The following is a 22,986-nucleotide window of genomic DNA, read 5'->3' as shown; positions in this document are numbered from 1 at the left end:
GTTGTTCAAAGCGTTTCTAAGGATGCTGATTGTTAGACGGCAGCTGTCTGACTGAGATCGCGAATGGGAACATGGTTTGTGTAACATTAGCAACACATTATTAGCTGTTTGATAACGTAGTCAAGCCAGAGGTTAATCATATTAATTACTGTTATGTGTCCGACGTTGTAGAGACTAGAGAGCGATACATAAAACGCATTATCATTCTGATGCATCGACTTGAAGACGAGCCTGTATGAGTGAGTGGAGGCGGGACTCATTTGCATATTCATGGATCCACGTATACTAAATGAAGCAAGGGTGTAGAGTTACATTCAAGCTATTTTAAAAAATCACAGTAAAAAGCATTTTGGTGATCAAAGATGAGTTTTAAGGGATATAATTATTGACTACAGGGGGACTTTAAGGAACTCACAGAGAAGGACTTAATGAGTCTCAACATAAGTAGCTTTGGAATCTGAAGTGTTTACTAAGTGTTCAGCTTTACTAAAATATCACGCTGACAGCCAACTTTCTTGTGAGATTTTGTCGTTGAACTTCTGTATACAGTTGTTTTCCCCCCCAATATGAAATCACTTGAGCTACATGCATAGGCAGGGAAACATTTCACAAACCCATGGTTCATGAGACAGTAACTGGAAGTACTGTAATGACTTGTGGTCAGTGTTATTTTAAACAAACTATTACAAATAAATAAATAAATAAATGAAAAATAAATACTATAACCGTAAATAATACTAAAATAACTGCTTGTGGTTCAGGAAGTTCAGTCAGTTCGTTCAGTGATGGATTTGTTGTTAGTGTAACAATGGTGGCAAAGACGAGGTGAGGCGAGGATCTATATGCAGCAAAAGTTTATTAAAGATAAACATAAACAAAGATAATCCAACCAAGAAGCGGAACATAATCCTGAGCAGGAACAAGAATGCAAAACGCAAAGGCAGCGACTCCCAAACACAGACTAAAACACAGGGCTATATATTTATACACGCAAGGAAACTAACAAGATGACAAGGAAACAAGAAACAACCGAGGGACTATTAAGAACTAATCAGTGTTGCTATGGTAACAAACAAGGGAACCGGGAACTAAACACAAGAGGAGAACAGAGGAACAATAGAAACAGAAAACACTTAAAAGTCCTTGCAAAAGCACAACACCGGGATAACATGAATGTATTTTTTGTTTTTTGTTTTTTTGACCAGTTCATTAAAAGAACCTTCTCAGAGTAATTTGTTCATGAATCACTCTGTATCCAGCAGAGTTAAAGCACTGCAACTGATTAACATGACAGCAAGCACTGATACAGGTCAGGCTGTGGTGTTAAGGTCTCCAGTGTGTGTGACTGTATGGCCGTGTGGTGTTTGGCTGAGGTTGGTACGGCTGAGTCCATGTGATCCAGACTAGCACTGCTGGGCCAGCTGGACTGAGCTCTCGCTGTGTGTCTTGCCTGTTTTCCACTTGCTTTGCTCTACCTGTCTACCATTTTCTAGCATACAATATTGTCCACGTTTTATTTTCCTGCTCTTGTTTGTTTACTTATTGCCTCCTTTCGTCCTCCCCACAAATCTTCTTGAAGAGATTACTGGAGGATTTTCCATTAGAAGTCGACGGATAAAGGAATATTCTGGAGAAGTTAAGCTCAGTTAACTTGACAGCATGTGTGACATTAATGCAAAAAAATGATTTCCTCTCTTTCTTATAAAATTTTTATCATGCGTTACTTGAAGTGAATGAGGCTGGTTTTGGATCATTTAAAAGAAGTGTGATGCTTATAATTTTAAAAAAGCATACGCACTCATTCTTCTGCTAAAACTTGTTTATTATTTGAGCTGTTTATAAGTTGTAAAATTATAGTAAAATCAGTAATAAAGTGAAATATTACAATTTAAAATAAGTTTTCTTTTTGAATATATTGTAAAATGAAATTTGTTCCAAATGTAAGTTATGTATTTTCAGCATAATTACTCTCTTCAGTGAGTCACATGATCCTTGACTCCACATGACAGTCTTCAGTGTCACATGATCCTTCAGAAATCATTCTAATATGATAATTTGATGCTCAAGAAACATTTATTATTATTATCAATGTTGGGGGGCACAACGAGGGACACAGTCGAATGCCTTCTCCAAATCCATAAAGAACATGTGGATTGGTTTGGCAAACTCCCATGAACACTCCAGGTACCCTGGAGAGGGTATAGAGCTGGTCCAGTGTTCCACGACCGGGACGAAAACCACACAGTTCCTCCTGAATCCAGGGTTCGACTATCAGCCGAATTCTCCTCTCCAGTACCCTGGAATAGACTTTCACGAGGAGGCTGAGAAGTGTGAACCCCCTGTAGTTGGAACACACCCTTCGGTTCCCTTTCTTGAAAAGAGGGACAACCACCCCGGTCTGCCAGTCCAGAGGTACTGTCCCCGACCGCCATGTGATGCTGCAGAGGCGTGTCAGCCAAGACAGCCCCACAACATCCAGAGACTTGAGGCTTCTTAACTACCTCTGTGAGTTCAGCTTGGGTGATGGACGAGTCCCCCTCTGAGACCTCTGCTTCCTCAATTGAAGACGTGTTGGTCGGATTGAGGAGATCTGCTAAGTATTTCTTCCACCGTCCGACAATATCCACAGTTGAGGTCAACAGCCGCCCACCTACACTGTAAACCGGTTGCTAGGAGACTGCTTCCCCCTCCTGAGGCGCCGGACGGTTTGCTAGAATCTTTTTGAGGCCAACTGATAGTCCTTTTCCATGGCCTCACCGAACTCCTCACAGGCCCGTTTTTTTTTTCCTCCACGACCAGGCCTGATAGGACTCCTCCTTCAGCTTGAGTGAGTGACCTGTCCCCAACCCGAAGGTGCAGGGAAGCGACCCTCTCGTTCACCGGGGTGAACTCCAACAAATGGCGGCTGAGCTGGGGGGCTATTAGCAAACCCACACCAGCCCACTGTCACTCACCATGGGCAACTCCAGAGTGGTAGAGAGTCCAGCCTCTCTCGAGGAGTGTGGTTCCTGAACCCAAGCTGTGCGTGGAGGTGAGCCCGACTATCTCTAGCTCCCTCTCAACCTCCCGCACAAGCTCAGGCTCCTTCCCCGCCAGCGAGGTAAAGTTCCACGTCCCTAAAGCCAGTTTCCGTGTCCAGAGATCGGGTCGTCAGGGCCCTCGCCTTCGACTGCCGCCCGATCTACTATGCACCGGCCCCTTAGGGTCCCTGCTGCAGGTGGTGCAGACAATTTTATACATTTTAAAGTTAAATGAATTCATAAAACTGGTGCAAAGTTCAAAATTAAGAGCTCCAGCCCATATTCAGTGTGCAACTTGAACAAAGAAAAAGTCAGTGCATTGACTTGTACCTGAAATTTAAATGGGACTCAGACATCTTTTTAGTTGCGATATAGTGTCTCAGTCTACATTACTCTACATACTACTATGACTACTACTACTACTAATATTATAATATTAATCCTATGACAGTAATATAGCTATATTTTGTAAAACAAATGCACTGAAAAATAAATGAAACTTTCCAGTTTAGTCTATTTCTGTACATGCAAGAGATAAACCTGTGAGCTTTTATTTTGACAGAAAATGCAGTCAAGCTTTTATTTTGGCGGAAAACAAAGTTTATAAACGTCTCATTACAAATGTTGAAATGTTTGAAAGTGTAGGCCTATATTTGCATTATCATGCTATTATATAATGATTATATATATGCAGGAGCATAAAATGGTCTTAAAGTGACAATTATATACTATTTATGCGATGCTAAAGGCTACGTATGCTAACCGCTGCGATAATAAATACACATATGTTTATGGAAAATACATGTGACTGCTTGAAGAATGTAGACAAATCATATATGATTATAATCATAGTGGTTTTGTGCTTTATCGTATTGTTGATACCAGACTAATGTATCCGCATATGTCATAACGTGCACTCCGGTTAACTTTTTTGTCCGTGATCTCCATCTGTTGATCTGATTGAAAGGATAACAGTAAAGAGTGGCGGAGAGATCGCTCAAACCTCCTCAGATCGCAATCATCACATCATTTCATGGAAAATTTATATTTTATCTTTATATAATAAGATAATAAAATATATTTTAGGCTATCTTTTTTTTTTTTACGTGTAAACCTAAATGCCTTGATGGAGTTGTTTTGTACATTCATGTGATCACAAATAAATGGAAGCAGGTGTGACTGAATACGCATGTCTTCTCTCTATATGTGAAATGTTAAATACCAGTGTGATTCAGCATGATTGATGTGCACTACTGACACAAATTGATAAATTATTGTCACTAAAATTTTTTTATTGTAAAACATTGGATACATATTGATGCTGGAAGTCTTTAAGTAAAGACCAAATGTTCGCTCTGTCATGCTCATTTTGCAATCTAGCTAGTTTTCAGTCAGCTGATGAATTGGTGGGGTTCCAAAATAAGTATGCGGTTTCGGACGCAGCCTGTGTCGTCTTAATAAAGCGTCTCACAGCCAGCCTACAAGAACATGCTGTAGGACAGGAGTAGAAGAAGAGGGCTGGTGTGAACTCTGCTCTGGTGTCTGGCAGTATCTGTAGTCTTCTCTCCGCCTCGACACATCTGTCAGTTTGATAGAAGAGCAGCTCAGAGGTATGAATTAGGCATGAAGTATTTCCTGCGGCTCGGCAGACTAAAGGAAGCGGCCTCACCCATCCGTGAAAGTGGTGTTATGCTCCAGACACTTCCCAGTTTGTTGAGGGAAAGTTCACTGGCAGTGGAAAGCTAATGTCCAGTGCTGTGGATTAGGCTTGCTGTGCCATGTGTTACACGTGTGTTCAGCCATACACCAATTATATTACTTGGCCACAGCGGCACCATCCCCACTGTCATTTAGCTTTTTTTCGAATAGAAATAAAACCCATTTAGTTCAGTTGGACAACAGACGCTACAATTATAAACTGATAGCGTCTGCTTTGCTCCATAAAGCACAAGCTGCAGAGTCACAGCACAGTGCAACAGGAGTTAAGATTTCACTTATCACGTGACGACCGTTTGGAGAGTTGACTGACAGGACGATGTTGGTGGATTTGGTGCACAACAGATCCTGAGCCTCATTGACAAATATCCCATCTTGTAAAATGTGTGTTCAGTACTGCCGCTCCCTGTACACAGAGTATTCGGGATCGTGAATTCGACACTGAAAAGTGAGCGTACATCAAAAACTGATTTAAATCTGCATATTGATAGCGGCTCATATTGATTGAACACTAAGTTGTTTTTTTTTCTACTAGCCTGGCCGGACCAGTTGTTCAAATTTATACTTGCCCTTCCAAAATTTCCACTGACCCACCACAAAAAATAAAGTCATAGTTATTGTCTTCGTTGTTTTTGACTCATAACCTCAATAAATAAGGTTGTGACACCAACAACTACTAGCCTTACTCATATAAATGTCAAATATTGTTAAAGACAAGCAAACTGTCAGTAATAAAATAAAAACAAATAATCAAATTACGAGCAATAGCACAAATACAATAGAACAAACATACAAATAATATAAACACCGCTTTTCATGTTTTTCAGGTAAAGGCGGGCGTACACAGTGCGAATATTTTATTTTATTTATTTATTTTTTTTGCTGTTTTACGAGCTTGCCGTTGATCGCGTAGAAATCGGTGATGCTCGCATGGTCGTGGCTCGCAGCGTGTGAGAGGAATTACGAGCACCTCCCGATAATTTTAAAAAATGGACAATTCGGGGAGTCGGCCCGATTTTCACCAGCGTATAGGCTGTCCCCTATTGCCAAATCATACACAACCACGTCACAGGCTAGGTCGATGGGTGGATATAGCTCAGTGGCAGCAACCATACAGCGTGCACACACACACACACACACACACACACACACACACACACACACACACACACACAGTGTCTCTCTCTCTCTCTCTCTCTCTCTCTCTCTATTTATGTTGAAAGGAATGGCTAATGTTCTCTTTTCAACAAATCATTTGCACATACATTTCTGTCATTTTTCTATCTGAAGCTATAGTTGCCTGCAACATTGAAAGCTCCGGTTTCTGTGTTTAGCACGAAAGCTCACGTGATTGCCGCCGGCTCGCGATAAAATTCGTGCAGGACAGTGGTGCCGTGTACCAGCTGCTTTGACGCGATTATCAGGTTAACTGACTCGTAACGTGTGCAATATCTCACGACCTCCCGAGTGTCTGAACTCGCACAGTGTACGCCCGCCTTAAGTCTAACAGTAATTTTCAGGTAGAGAAAATGAATAATAAAATGTAAAATAGCACTGCATAGTCTTCACTGTATAATTTAAATATAGAGTAATCCTTATTAAAGTTAGAAAAGTTATTCAGTCAAGAGCAGTGAGTGATTTCTTTTTGTTGTTGTCCTTTTTTTGTTTGATTAACATTAAAACAAAGACAGCAGCAGGTTTATTAGGCTGCTGTCACTTTAAGAGCTGCACGGATCTAGTATGCTGTTACACGTGAGTTTTATTTCTGTACTTTTTTTATGTTCTCTTAAGATCTAACAGGCTATGTTTACAAGGACAATCGCCTAGACCGGAATTTTGTTGATGTAATTTTGTGTGAATTTATCCGTTCAAGCACAAGAAGACATGAAACAAAGCTCAATTTAGCATTCACATATGGGTACGTGTATGGGTCAGTATGGGATTTACCTGTTAGATTCATAGATGTAGTAGGCTCAAATGGATCGCTTATACAGAATCGCTTAAAGGTGACATATTATGCCTCTTTTCACAAGATGTAATATAAATCAATGGTGTCCGCAGAATGTGTCTGTGAAATTTCAGCTCAAAATACCCCCCAGATGATTTATTATAACTTGTCAAATTTGCACCTTTTTGGGTGTGAGCAAAAACAAAACGTGTGAATCTCACTCATCCAAAATCCCAGAAATAACCAGTAGCGCGGAGTGCAGCCTTACATGCTCAGGAAGAGGTTGCAACTTTTAGACGGCACCTGGACATTTCTGAATGGTTAGTGGATACATTTATGTAGTTGATATGTCACCTTTAAACTAGTCGATTTGGTGTTTGCAAAATTTCTGATGAAATGTTATGGAAATTAGACATGGTGCCCTAGATATGGGGGTGAATTCTACATAATCTGTGGAGAGATGTAACTGCTGCACCTTCCACATTTGGTCGTGGTGTTTCACTGTGGCCAAAGCACAGATCTGTGGTCAGTCACCCTAGTGACTCAAATCAAAATTGGAACTGAAACTGAAGTAGCTTTTTGGAAATGTATGTTGCCTAAACACATACTTGAAAAAACACAAAATATCTAGATGAACAGAAGTTTCAATGTGTATTTCTGTTGTTTGTACGGATGTTCATTGGCGCTTTGCTGCTCATGCATGCAGCGTTGAGAGCTTTTCGTGTAATAAACATAAGAGCAGTCCCTAAAAATAGGATCCAAATGTACTGTTTATAAAGCAGTTTCCCATATTGATTTTTCATGGGTTTTATCCATATTGTGAATTATTCTTTGCATTGTTTTTATGTCGTAACAGAAAATTACCAGAACTTGTTGAGGACTTTTCACGTTATTTTTGGTATCAGCATCTCTGTGCAATTGTCATGAATTTTGTCAATGCCTAAAATTCGCATGAAATGGAAGTTGTGATAGTCTTTCTTCCCTATTGTGATGTATGTGAAACGGTTTCTCGAACAAGAACAAATGTTGGGCGGGGCTTGATTTATCTTTAGGTAATTGGATGGTTGTGGTTTGCTATTGGTGGATTTCATGTGAGTGACAGGTTGTCAGTAAACACATCATCAGAGAAGAGAAGAGATGTCACTGCAAGACTTATTTTGATTAAAGATTACCAGGCACATGAATTAAAAAAAAAATTATGATGTGCACGGATAAATAATTTATATTAAACACTGCAATATTCGACAAAAGAAAAATAAGAATTGTCCATTTTGATTAGATGGTGACTTTAATAAACGCATTGCTTCATCTACTGTAGGCCTATAGGCCTATTGTATACAGTACATTTGTGTGTGCCCTCAGTGAACACTGTACATAATGTTGAGGTCACAAAGCTCTCTACAGAGTCATTTTATTTCAACCACGTTATCCAAATATTGTGACCAATATTTAAAAATAATCAATTATTTAACTAAATTTTTACAAATTGTACAGATTTTCCCTCAAAATCAGCACAGAAAGTGCCAAAAACAAAATCCAGATTCTACTTGTGTCTGATGGTGAAACTGACAGCACGGTTTCCAAATGTCTACAGGAAAGTGTACAGGAAACAGAAGTAATTTTGAATGTGGAATGTGCTGATGGCCAAATTGTGAACATTTCACCTGCTCGACCATTTCTACTTTGCTTTATTTTGTCATCGGTCCCCACCCTTATCCTGAGTCACTCACCAGGAAACAAAGCCAGCTTCATGTTGTGCCACAGTGAAATCTCACTGAAGTGCACATCCTCAATAATGTGCCATTAACGGTTCGTTCTAAAGCTTCTTGGCTTAAAGGGGACCTATTATGCCCCTTTTTTACAAGATTTAATAAGCCTCAGGTGTCCTCTGAATGTGTCTGTGAAGTTTCAGCTCAAAATACCCCACAGGTTCTTTATTATAGCTTGACTTAAATGCCCCTATTTGAGTGAGAGCTAAAACACACTGTTTTGGTGTACACGTGTATCTTTAAAATGCAATGAGCTGATGCTCCCCGCCCCCATTTCCAGAAGAGGGCTGTGCCTTTACAGCACATGCTTCAGATACTCGGGTCAACAACAAAACAAAAAGTTGCGTTTATGAATTACACAGACGGCAAATGACAGTATAGCTCTGGTCTGTTCAGAGATAATGGTTACTTTAGCCACATTAGCTATACAATTTGCAAAGATTCACAAAATGTAAAATGCGATAGTTCTGGATATGAAGTTGGATCACAAGCAGTTGGTATTGATCCATTTGATCCAGTCACATTCCCTCAATAAATAAAATGAATCCACTGCGTCCTCGGTGCTCAGATGCCAGGAGTTTATGGAGACTCTTATGGTCATTATTATTACAGCCAACAACAGAGCAGTTATAATGTTTATGTAGCTGAGACATATCACTTGCTGCTCTAGTGGGGATATAAACACGGCAGATTGTGTGTGGCTCACTCAGGGCGGGATCTATGCTAATAGGGCAGAGATCGCCACCCATCGTGAGCGGGGCTTGCTCTAGGGCGAAAACTGGGACACCTCATTTTGAGAGACTTTTTCTGTTTCATGGGGATTATAAAAAAAAATATTAAAAAAAGAGTGGGTGAATTTTTTACCAGTATATTAGGAAGGTTGTTTACACACACTGACACACACTGACGTACAAGCATCATGTAAAAGTGAATTTTGCACAATCTGTCCCCTTTACAAACAAGCCAGTCAGACTTGTAAAAGCACATTTTAGCTGTAATCTCTCATGTACGAGAATCACACCCGAGTTACCTCACACCTGATTTCAAAAGATTGTGACACTAGATATTATTTCATCACACTCTTCCGTTGTATTATGAAACGCATAATGGGGATTTCTATTTGCTAAAAGTACAACTGTAACTCCTCACTCTCCCATTACTGTGTAAACTGACCCCTTTTGACCTGAAGAGCACCAGTAGTTGAATAAGATTTAAACCTTATCTTGTGCTACTATTGTGTAAGTAAGCAATGAGGAAAATGACATCTGACAATTGAGTAATAATCCAGGCTAGGTAAATTGAGGTCAAGCCTCCCTCACAGATGGGTGGCAGTAAAGCTGACATCTCTTCTGCTAGATGCTGATCTACTCATCGAGTGTTTCAGGTTAGCAGTGAAGGGGAGTAACTGAAAGTTTCATCTCAGTTACTTTAAAGGTGCTGTAAGTGATTTCTGAGAAACGCTGTTGAAAGTGGATCAGACCGAGCAGTACAGCACACTTGTAGCCAATCAGCAGTAGGGGGTGTGCCACTCATGATGGGACAGAGAGAGAGTGTGCCAATCAGCAGTAGGGGGTGTGTCCACTCATGATGGGGTGGAGAGAGAGTGAGCCAATCAGCAGTAGGGGGTGTGTCCACTCATGATGGGGTGGAGAGAGAGTGAGCCAATCAGCAGTAGGGGGTGTGCCACTCATGATGGGACAGAGAGAGAGTGTGCCAATCAGCAGTAGGGGGTGTGTCCACTCATGATGGGGTGGAGAGAGAGTGAGCCAATCAGCAGTAGGGGGCGTGTCCACTCATGATGGGGCGGAGAGAGAGTGAGCCAATCAGCAGTAGGGGGCATGTTCACTCATGATGGGACGGAGAGAGAGTGTGCCAATCAGCAGTAGGGGGCGTGTCCACTCATGATGGGGCGGAGAGAGAGTGTGCCAATCAGCAGTAGGGGGCATGTTTACTCATGATGGGACGGAGAGAGAGTGTGCCAATCAGCAGTAGGGGGTGTGTCCACTCATGATGGGATGGAGAGAGAGTGTGCCAATAAGCAGTAGGGGGCGTGTCCAATCATGATATATATTATGTCTATGTAGTATTGTACATGTTCCCCACTAGATCCATTTGTTCGACCAATGTCAGATGTGAAGTATTCTCGAAACCTTTTTGAGAACAATCATTATATTTTGCAATACATTTTTATGACAGTAGTGGTGCAGAAATGACACATTTCACATTTATTTGCTTTTTTTTTTTTTTTTTTTTTTTTTTGATAAATATTTACTCTGGTTTTTAGATATTTTAGACATTTTTGTATGGCCCTATGATTTCTGCGATGTGAACGGAATACAGAAAAAAATTTATTTGGAATAAAATGAAAGAAAATTTTGGAGAGAAATGTTATTTCATAGAAGCCCTATTTATGTAAATAAAAAAATAAAAAAAATAGATTGAATGTTGGTTGCTATGTTTTGTTAGTATCTTATTTAGTCTGTCTTGACAAACTACAGTTTTGAAATAGCTTCCCCAGAATCAGCTGTAATTGCCCTGCAAAATGGACTTCCCAGGGTATTTCACCGTCTTAAGTGACATTTCAATATGAAGGGAGCGAAGTTCGAAGGGCACTGCGAACAGCATTGGCATCATCCCAATACTGCAAGAACGTTGACTAAAGGTGGAGAAGAGTTAAGGCTCCACCATATTTATAAAGTTCAATTAGTCCCAGGTGTAAGTTGTGCATTACATCACATTTACAACGCAACTATCATGATTACCGGTAATTAAGATAAAAGACTAATATCTAATATAACAAAATTGCATTTATTTTAATTTCATACATCACGTTCAGACCTTTCAGATCACTCAATTTAGTGCTTTCAAATATAACAGATTATATTAATTGAAATTGAAAAATACACATTGATCTATACAGTACATGCATAAAAGTATGATATTTATACTATATTTATAGATGTATATTATCTCTATGTTTGATGTTGCTGCAGGGTGTTGTTCCGTATGAACACATTTTGTCAAGTGAAGTGAACTCTAACAGATACCCCGTGCTCAGGGAATAGTGAGCAGTGAACACTGCGTAGGGAAACCCTGTGGATTTGAGTTCTAGACGTGGTCCTGTGTCTGGAACTCATAATTGAGTTTGCGTCAGTATTTGAGTCGGCCGCTGATCCGTGTGTGATTTGTTTCTCACAGAAAAAGCCACAGATGGCTCCCTGCAGAATGAAGACTGGACACTCAACATGGAGATCTGTGACATCATTAATGAGACCGAGGAAGGGTGAGAGACCAACACACACACATAAACACATGCGCACAGATCTTGCTGATGACTCACAGTGACTCTCACGGACTCATTCAGAGCAGACTGACTGGGAATGTGCTGTCGTAGCGTCGTGCTCCAGCAGTAATGGGTTCTCACAGTTCCTCTTAGACCGTTTACAACTGACGTTGAAAAGCATAAAACGTCTGAATTTCTTTTGAAAGAAGAATGTTTACAACTAGTTTTGTCTGCACAGTGAAATTCAGTGCGATCCAAAACTATTGTCTTTCATTTGATGTAGGGATGCACGATACATCTGCCACCATATCGTATCGGCCGATATATGTTCATTTTTAAAGTTATCAATATCGGCCCAATAAGAAAATTTGGACAATATTGTAAAGCCGATAAATATTCGATTATTTCCTTCAGCTGTGCACTAGGGCTGCCCCCAAATAGTCGACTAAACGTTAGTCGATATGAAGAGGGCTTGGTCGAATACATTTTCATTGGTCGGTTGGTCGCAAAAAAAATTACGCAATCAGGGGCTGCGCACTGCGCAGTCAGTGTATGACATGACATCAAAGCAACGAGAGATCAACGAGATCTGATAAAGGATGAACTAAAAATGTACTTGGCAGATTAAACAAAGGTTGATTCGGGACCATTTTCGGGTGGAAAAAAAATTAACATCGATATCCAAAGCTCGCTAAAGCAGCTTCCATTAGAGCGCATCTTTTCAAAGGCCGGCTTCATTGTGAACAAGTCGAGAAGCTCCCTTCTTCAACAATGTGGACAAGCTGGTGTTCCTCTCACATAATATGAAAAAAATAAAATCGAATTGAAAGCTTAGGTAAGAATGCTTAATTTCCTTTTTGTAGTGTTTCTGTTTGCTATCCGTTAGGCTATATATATAAAAAAAACCGGGTAGGCCTATTTTTATAACGGGTAGGCTATACAAATAAATAAATACATATTATTTTTATTTATTCGTTTTTATATAATGCAGAAGTTGTTTTTTATTCTGTAAGAAAAATTAGTCTGATGTTTGCAATTTGTTGTTTTAGGTCAAGACTCATATCCGTCGTCTTAATGGCAGTTTGCGGCTGTGCTCTGATATTTTTGATTTGTATTAGTGTTCTTTAAATTATTCGTTCCACATTTTGTCTTAAATATAGTTGTTCTAAACAATTTAATCAAATACTTAGGCTGTTGATTTGTTTGCCGCCTTCTTTTTTATTCTAAGTTTTGGCGTTGTGCGATGTGCCATGTGCATTTATGAAATTGTTCGTTTTTGTTCATTTTCCTTTTGAACAATGAATTTTCCACTGTATTTTTATACCAAACAGCGTTTTTGCTACAGTATTTATTTGGGTTTTTTTGCCTTGTTTTGTACTAGGCCTAAGTTACTAATAAGTTTATTTAATTTATTTTAAAGAACGAATTTTATTTTATTCAAAACTGTTTTTTTGTTTGTTTGTTTGACATGTAACTGTTACAGTTTGTATTTTTGATAATAAATTATTAAAATGCACAGGCAGTCGGATTGCTGTTTTTATGTTAGGCTATAATTAGCCTATAACGTTCCGGCCACTGATTTTTGTGTCTGTAAGCGCTGTATACTTTAAACGCTTTACTATTCTGTTTTAAGCGCTTCATTTTCATTTTGAACGCGCTAATATCATGCTTTAGCATTTTCTGTCATATGGAAGTGTTAAACTTCAACTTGGACTATACCTTTCCTTGTATATACGCAAGTTTTTATATTAATATCATAAATGAACGATTATTCGACTAATCGCTAAAATGCAGGAGTGTTAGTCGACTAGGAATATCTTTAGTCGGGGGCAGCCCTACTGTGCACTGTTGTGATGGTTTTCAATTGCTTGAAATATGATTTGAATCACTTCAAAAAAGGAAAATACAGTTAAGTGCAACGTGCAGTGCAAGTCTGTCATATAGGCTACAATTATAATGAGAACATTATAATTGTGTGCTTTGGACGTGGCTTTTAATGGTGAGACTTTTGTTTTTGTGATCAGGCTCTCAAAAAAAATTCGGATTTAGATTTATCGACCGATATATCGGTTATTGGCTTTCAAATATAGAGTTATCCATATCGGCCAAAATGTTAATATTGGTGCATCCCTAATTTGATGTATTAAATGATGTACACTACCGTTCAAAAGTTTGGGGTTGGTAAGATTTTTTTTTTTAAAGAAGTCTCTTCTGCGCACCGAGGCTGCATTTATTTAATCACAAATACAGTAAAAATAATAATATTGTGAGATATTATTACGATTTAAAATAATTGTTTTCTATTGTAACATATATTAAAATGTAATTTATATTGCTATGATGTAAAGCAGAATTTTCAGCATCATTACTCCAGTCTTCAGTGTCACATGATCCTTCAGAAATCATTCTATTATGCTGATTTGCTGCTCAAGTTACATTTCTGATTATTATCAATGTTGAAAACGGTGCTGCTAAATATTTTTGTCACTTTTGATTCATTTAATGTGTTCTTGCTGAATTAAAGTATTAATAAAAAAAGAAAATAAAAAATCGTACTGACCCCAAACTTTTGAACGGTAGTGTATATACTCATGAAATCAGCTCAGTGAATACGAGTGTGACTGGATCACTCCAGACGAATGTTCATACCAGGTGTAAACAGGTTCTTCACACAGAGTCACGGTGCTTTTCCTGCTCCATATGATTCTTCACTTTCTCTTTTTCTCTCACACTGTCGTCAAACTGGCACTACAGGCTTGTCTCTGTTCTGTGTGAGGGAACACAGGACTCTGTTGTGTTGTTCTTTGTTTGAGCTGGTTGTTTCCTGTTGTATTAGAAGTTGTGGGTGTTTTCAAGAATTTAAACAATCTTTCCTGTTGTTAATTATGCATTCAATTATTTACATAAACGCCCTTTTTTAAGCAGATTATGCCAAAGAGTAGATTTGGACTTTGTAAGAATAGTCAGGTCTGATATGATTGATAGAAAGTGACCATCAGTTTTTGTTTTTTCCCCCTTCAGTTTTGTTTTTCAGTTCTGCCATTTTGTACTTCCCATAATGCAAGAGATTATTACTACTATAGTTCCTCTTCTCCATTCGACCTTACGGCACATGATGGCTGCATCTGAAATCGCATACTTCCCTACTATATACTTGGTGATAAGCAGAATGTGAAATTAGTATGTCTGAATTCATAGTATAAAACAGAAGACTAAATCAAATGGACACTTTACTTTTCGTTATTTAACGGTAGAGAATTTGTGAATGACATTATGAATGTAGTACGAACAGATTACATTCATACTAAGTAGAGTAGTTTGGCAGATTAGGCAGGTAATGCGATTTTGGATGCGGCTAATTGCTTTCCTCCATTTCTCCAGTCTAAAGTTTGAGTCATGAGCAAAGTCCCTCTTAAAGCGTAACTCTCGCCATAATGCAACCTAGGGTCTTTTTGTTCATCTACCCGAGGCAAACTTTCGTTTAAAAGCATAATTAGAATGGAAACGCCACTTTTAAGTTTGACCGTATTTTCGTTTTTGGTCAAATTGCAACAGAGTGCTTGGGGCACGACTATGGTAGCATCAAAATCGCTTTTTGTAAAACACTAAGAAGGCTCGACACAACATGAAACTTTGCTTGAAGTATCACCGGGGTCTCTACACATGAACTCCAGCATTGAGAACATTGTTTGTGTACACAGAGTTTACTAAAAAGAAAAATTTTGAACAACTCACTGTAGCTGTTGTTGTTTCCGTCCGCCGGCATTTTGTCAGTCAAAAATAGTCGATCTCCAAATGCAAGGTAACAGGGAGGAGAGTAAAGATGGAAAGCTCCTAAAGCTTAGTTCCATATAAATTCACCGATAATTTGTTGTTTTGTCATTAGTGAAAATCAATATTGATCGCTAATGGTTAGCGCGCATAGTCTTTTGCATCACAAACACAAGGCATTCAAACATGAACGCGAGTTAAATTATTTTAAAAGTCTTTAATGCTGACAGAATCATCCCGACTCAGGTGAACTCTGGACTCTGTTCGTAACCACTCCTCTAGCCCGAGCGATCTTCCTTGTATAGTGCCCTCTGGTGGACAAACTATGCAGCGCCAACACTCATAACATGGTTGAAGGGTGTTTCGTCCGCTTTTATTTTATTTTTTAAATATTCATTTATTGGCCATTATAAATGCCGATACCGATAGTTTGAAAAATGCCTAATATCGGCCCGCCGATATATCGGTCGGGCTCTAGTATCCATCTTTGATCTCGCAGGTGTCAGATCCACTACGAGAAGAGAGATCTGTCCGGCTTGCCTGCGCTTTTTTCACTCCTCCTCTCACTGCAGCCGCCTACTCTCGCATACATTTCAGGCGAGGCAAGGCGCATCTCAAACAAGCCTACTGACACGATAGTAAAAGGTCGGAAGACCACAGTTTCACGTGGAGCATTTGGAATTTTTTTCTCTTGAATTACCGCGGGGTGTGAATTGTACTAAAAAAACGTTGCCTTATCTTCTCTAAAAAGCGTGCCGCCCATTCAGCTGACATAAACCACAATTTCAGTAAACGAAAAAACCTATTCAGTGATGAAACAAATCTTGTGCGATGTCCTGTCCTAAACTGCCGAGATAATCACACAATGCCTGCCATAGGCTACACGTCTGCTAATGACATGTCCGATACGCATAATGACTCCTTTGAACCATTCACTTTAATGAAGGGTTAAAACAACTGATCTGTCCAACACTGAATTGGTGTATAATAAATAAATAAAAATCGGTAACACTTTACAATAATCTTCCATTTATTAAACTCTAGTTATACATTAGTTAACATACTATTAATAAAGAGGAGAGGAAGATCAAGGGAAAAGGAGAGATCTGAGAACTCTAATCATGTGTTTCTATAATGGAAAATTCTTAACTAGCGAGTTAGAGTAAGTGTTTCGTCAGCAGATCTTCACTGTGACTGAGTGTGAAGCTGCTGAAGTCTCACTGGCTTCAATCAAAGCAGCATCTGTCTAACATTTACAATTTAGGAGTTACAAACTTAGTCTATATGGAGATATCACTTATCTCTGCTTATATCTTTTATATCGATTACTCTCAATCATGTAATACTTTGCGCAGTAACTTACATCATTAGAACTAAAAAATCTGTCACATTCGTGTTAATGAATTAGCCTATATATATATAAACATCAACAGATTCTAGTCTCTTGAGTTTGTATCACAACACTGTTAATTTTTTTTTTATAGCCTAGGATTTTTCCAGGTTAATAATTGCATTTCTTTCACAGTATTTTCCGCTGCACTCTGCTGTAACATTTCACAATTACACTACATATATATATATACACTACATTTAAAAAAATACAGTAAAATCAGTAATAAAGTGAAATATTATTACAATTTGAAATAAGTGTTTTCTTTTTGAATATATTGTAAAATGTAATTTGTTCCTTTGAACAAATGTAAATGATGTGTTTTCAGCATAATTACTCTCTTCAGTGAGTCACATGATCATTGACTCCACATGACAGTCTTCAGTGTCACATGATCCTTCAGAAATCATTCTAATATGAACATTTGATGCTCAAGAAACATTTATTATTATTATCAATGTTGGGGGGCACAACGAGGGACACAGTCGAATGCCTTCTCCAAATCCATAAAGCACATGTGGATTGGTTTGGCAAACTCCCATGAACACTCCAGGTACCCTGGAGAGGGTATAGAGCTGGTCCAGTGTTCCACGACCGGGACGAAAACCACACAGTTCCTCCTGAATCCAGGGTTCGACTATCGGCCGAATTCTCCTCTCCAGTACCCTGGAATAGACTTTCACGAGGAGGCTGAGAAGTGTGAACCCCCTGTAGTTGGAACACACCCTTCGGTTCCCTTTCTTGAAAAGAGGGACAACCACCCCGGTCTGCCAGTCCAGAGGTACTGTCCCCGACCGCCATGTGATGCTGCAGAGGCGTGTCAGCCAAGACAGCCCCACAACATCCAGAGACTTGAGGTACCCAGGGCGGATCTCATCCACCCCCGGTGCCTTGCCAACAAGGAGCTTCTTACAGTTTTTTACAATCGCGCTATGACAATTTTTTTCAGTACTTTTAACAAATTTCCTAAACTCTTAACGCACCAACACACCTACAACACACAATTGGCAAAACAGTTCATTTCATGCTCAAAAGCACACATTGTAAACTAAACTCCAACACTAATTTTCAAAATACAATAATACACTAGCAACAATACACTGTCTACCAAAACACTGCAAACATGTCTCAAAATCAAATAATTTTTCAAAACACTAACATACGTTCTCGTCCAACAGGAAGATTTAGTCAATCATAGCACAATGTCATAAAAACACTAACATCAGATGGAATTACAGAAACTGCATTATTTTATATGTGTCAGGTATGCCCTTATTGTATTGATCATAGATTGTGTTTTGCACTGCAGGACTTTTTAAGTCTCTCTACATTTTAGTTTTGTTGGGTTTAGGTCTTTTGCTGCAGAAATTCAATAAAAAAGACCCATCTCAGAGTGCTTTACAGAATGTACGGTTACTGTAATGAAAAAACGAAGACAGAGACAGAATTGCTGCAATAAAGACTTTATTTGCAAAAGGACATTACTGCAAGATAACAAAAATATGCAATATAGATGCCATTTATTATGTGAAAATAAAAAATATACGAACAGAAAAAGCACCAGAAGAAAAAAGAAAAAAAAGAGTCATCTTCTAATCTGCCCGGTCTTCTGCATTTGGCCACATGTATTGCCACATAATTTTGCATAATTCAATCAGCTGTTTCTCAGTAGCAATGGAATAAAATACAGGGGATATATTTGTGTTTCAATTCACAATATAAGCAGCTGTTTACCTTGACTTTAGCCTGTAAGGTTAGGTTTAGAACACGGTGTTATCTGTTCTGACATACAGTGTTAAAGCATTGGTAAATTTGGCAGTAAAAATCCATTGTTTTGGTCTTGTTTGAGCTTGTGTGTAAAAGAAGTTCAAGCATTTTAAATTTGTGTTAATTGTATGCATTTTGTGTTAAAGCAACAAGAAATGTGTTAATAGTATAGCTTACACAGACGGATGTAGTGCTAACTGTGTTAAGAGTTTTGGAAAATTGTTAAAAGAATTGAAAAATCTGTCATAGCAATCGTAAAAAAACTGTGACTTCAGCTTGGGTGATGGACGAGTCCCCCTCGGAGGGGTGTGTGTCGGATGTATCGGTCAGATTGAAGAGATCTTCAGAGTATTCCTTCCACCGTCCGACGATATCCCTAGATGAGGTCAACAGCTTCCCCCTCCTGAGGCGCCGGACGGTTTGCCAGAATCTCTCCGAGGCCAACCGATAGTCCTTTTCCATGGCCTCACTGAACTCCTCACAGGCCTGATTTTTTGCCTCCACGACCACCCGGGCTGCAGTCCGCTTGGCCTGCCGGTACCCGTCAGCTGCCTCAGGAGTCCCACAAGCCATCCAGGCCTGATAGGACTCCTTCTTCAGCTTGACGGCATCCCTTACTTCCGGTGTCCACCACCGGGTTCGGGGATTGCAGCCTCGGGCGACGCCTCGGTCCTTGATAGATTGTGTCTCATGGGCTTCTGAACCGCTCTTAGTCTGACCCGTCACCTGGACCTGTTTGCCTTGGGAGACCCTACCAGGGGCATATAGGCCCCCGGACAACTTAGCTCCTAGGATCATCCGGGTACTCAAACCCCTCCACCAAGATAAGGGGGCAGTTCAAGGAGGAGTGTAAGAAAATTTTGTACATTTTAAAGTTAAATTCCTACCTGGTCTCATGGGAAATACGTACCTCTGCACACTTTTTTGCAGCGCCACAAATATGTACCACCCGGTACGTATTGCTACAGTTTTGAAACACAAACGTCCACTGGGGTCGCAAAAGAGTGACATTTACACAAAAAAAGTATTCCTTTTACAAAGAAGAAACAGCACTGCATTGAGTACATTAACAAATAAATAAATAAATATAAAACAATAATAATAAAACAATTAATTAAACATTTAAACAATCAATGAAAAGTTGAAATCACAGCTAAAGAGTGACATTGTTTATTCTTATAGCAGTTTGTGACGTCACGAAATATAAACTATTGATTCGTGTTCTTGAACACAAATTTCCCATTTTTTTCCTGTCACTCAGCACGACTTTCGATCTACTGTAGCTATTTCAATAAGCTATATTTTGTGTCTGCACCACGTTTTTCTTTTTGCCACTCGGGAACATTGTTTGGGTTTTTTTCCCCTCATTTGTCATTATTATTATTTTTTACTTTAAGCGCTACATTACTCAACATTTAATCAGAGATTTTTTTGTCATTGTTTTTATTGATTTATTCTGTAGGCTTCTCATCGTCAGTGATTCATTCCAGTAAAAATATAGTTAATATATTCTACCCGTTAATTAACGAGACTGCAGAGTTGTGCTACGGCTATTGCTTCTAAAAGTTGCTGTTTATTTTTTGAGAAATACCGTTTTTCTATCGGTTTGGTGTGTCAAACCTAACAGTAATCTGCAGAACCCATGAGCCTTATCGACCGTTATGACCATCAGTTTTATTTGTTTCTCCTTCGATTGTGAGAACGGGGATTTGTTTTGGATAGTAATTTAATTCAAATAAATGTAATACATTTAATTTAATTAATTAGTGGATGCCAGCATTACCCGTGATCCGAAGCATCCGTTGCTATGGAGACGTACCCAGTCCGCTTTGGGATTGGGTGATTTCTTTAGTGATTTCATTTCTCATTGCGCTCTGCCAGGTAAGTTACGAGGTTCATAATAAGTAATGATCACGTTTTGCTTAAATATTATAATTGATGCATTTCTTTGTCATTAGACTCATGATGTGTCAATAATAACAATATAACTTGGCCTAACGTTACTGCATAAATCTGGAATGAGAAACCCCAGACAAATGTCACGCGCCTTTTAACAGTCATACAGGAAATAGGAAAAACATGACTTTACATGTGCTTGCAACTCTGCTGCTGTTGCTGTTTTATCAGTCAGTGGTTAGATCAGCGTAGCAGACAATAAACGGGACAAGGGACGTCGCGTATGGGACAAATCAATTAGGCCCAATATACAGACGTCCCGGCTAATAGGTGACACGTGACAGTTGGCATTGGCAAGTGGCTAGGTTAGCCAGTAGTACTAACCCCCTTTATAGTAACAACCTAGTTTAAGGAATTCTAACGTTACAATTGTGCCTCTTGTTACTGGATCTCATGTTCCAAAAACAAGTTGTATTAAGGCTTTAATGTCATTTTTTACTTCATTTTAGAGATGCCAGGAAGTTCAAAGAAAATGTGCCCAGGGTGCAACACCCTAATAAGTGTTGCATACAAGGCTTGCCCGCTTTGCAAACAACTGCAGCCATATAAAGCAAAAGTTGCAGCGAAGAGATGCAACTTTCAAAATAAAAAAAATGAATGGAAGGAGTCAGTCAAGAAAAACAACAACAGGACAGTTGTTCTCAATAGCAGCCATGTGTTGGTAAGGTTAGGTCAAAGTTCAGGATTCTAATAGGAATTTATGAAGTTAAGTCAATTAACACAGTAAAGTTTAACAGTCAATAGCCATGTTTCCATGTAATTGTCAAGCGAACTTTTGAAATGTTTCAAAAAAGTATAAAATATCAATCAGGTATATTTCTATCAACTGTGTTGGAGGGAATTAATTAAGATCCCGCGAGGGGATCCTCCCACACTGAAGCTGTCCCTAACCCGCCCCGTTTCCCACCAGCTTTGGCCTGCAAACAACCCACCCCTTAGGAGATGGGACCTCGGCACTATGGGGGCCGTTACCGGAGAAAGACTCAGGGTCCCGAGCAACACCGCCCAAGTGGTTTCCCATACACCACATTTCCCACGCCGCATGTCAGATGGGGATTTAGTGCTGGGCTCTTCGCTCGCTGCTACTGAGGGTTTCCTGGTTAGTTTCTTTTCCCCCGCTTAGTAATGTGCCTGACTGCGTAAACAGCTAATCATTGATGTGACTTAAATGTTCTTTATGTCAGAACTTGGGCAAAGCTGTTACCATGTTCCATTCAGCACATTAACTCTTTTTTGAAAAAGACAAAAACCACCTCAAGCGACCGTAAAATGTTTTTGCTAAATTGAGGACGTTTTTTCCCCAAATTTTGATGGAAACATGGCTGGTGAAACATGTAGTAGTAATGAATTCCTTGATATGAGTTGTACATTTAATATGACCATTAAACAGTTGTCATGAAATTAATATTTAAATTAAATTATTGTATTCGGTGCATGTTTTTTTTTATTTAATAATGTTTTTATTTCAGCTTGACAAACTTGCTGCCCTTGATTTATTAATTTTTTCCCCATACTACTTTTGGGGAAGAAGTGCAAAGGAAGCTTGGTGGCCGATGTCATCCTAGGAGGGGATTATATTTTGGATCCTGATTTGCTTCAGAGGGTTAAACATATGTATGAAGCTGTGCTAAAGAGTAAGTCTTTTTTTACAAATATGAAGCTCTGGATTAATCTGAAAACACTGGTAACCCTAAGGAACCCAAAGCAATGTGAACCCACAAGTATCATTATCTTTATTTTTCTATTGATGCAAAGTATGAGCATTACTTTCAGCCATAATAGGATAAAGCAGCATGTGATCACCCAATTGTTTTCTTTAGCAGTTAAGCCAAGTCAAAATGCTAGATAAAAAGTAGGCAGAAAATCTAGAATGCTCTGATCAGACATTAAGAGACAGCATTACCTTGACTAGGAACTCGATGACTATATTTGTTGATATAGACTGTAGATAATTAATTTTACTTTTTAATCATAGCATAACACAAGTAATGTACAAATCAATCTTATTATATATACTAGCCTGTTATCATCACTCGCCCGCAGGTCCTCTTCCTTGTGGTTCAATAATTAGTCATAGGCTATATGGAATAAAGGGGCACTGAGATTAAGGCAAACCGTTTAATTTTTCTTGTGTGTGATGTTTGTCTTGTCTGCAAGTTCATTTTCAAAGACAGAAGAAGGCCACAAGTAGCACAGAAACTACAGCACCTCCAGAAGCCACTGAGACCAACGGCACTCCAGAAGCTACTGCCACTGAGACCACAGGCTCATCAAAAGCCACAAGACCCTGGGGCCAGAAAGCAAAAAAAAGACAAAGTGAAGTATATTTCCTTATTAGTCAGTAATGTTTTATTAGAACTGTGTTA

General features: G+C 39.1%; 1 protein-coding gene across 8 annotated transcripts in view; it reads left to right on the top strand.

Annotated features, from left to right (window-relative positions):
• The window catches only part of LOC309481039 (uncharacterized protein), a 44,502-nt gene that overhangs the window by 6,579 nt on the left and 14,937 nt on the right, over positions 1-22,986 (top strand). The window contains exons 2-3 of one of the 8 annotated variants that reach the window (XM_082145799.1): positions 11,652-11,736; positions 22,791-22,936. The gene's annotated coding sequence lies outside the window, so the exon portion shown is untranslated. Of the gene's footprint in view, positions 1-11,651; positions 22,937-22,986 lie in introns of all 8 variants that reach the window. The other 7 variants (XM_082145798.1, XM_082145793.1, XM_082145794.1 and 4 more) reach the window with 7 other exon arrangements.

Source organism: Leuciscus leuciscus, assembly GCF_965113295.1.
Source record: "Leuciscus leuciscus genome assembly, chromosome: 1".
Lineage (NCBI taxonomy): Eukaryota > Metazoa > Chordata > Actinopteri > Cypriniformes > Leuciscidae > Leuciscus > Leuciscus leuciscus.
The sequence above is the reverse complement of the archived record's forward strand: the minus strand, read 5'-3'. Positions and strand labels throughout refer to the sequence as shown.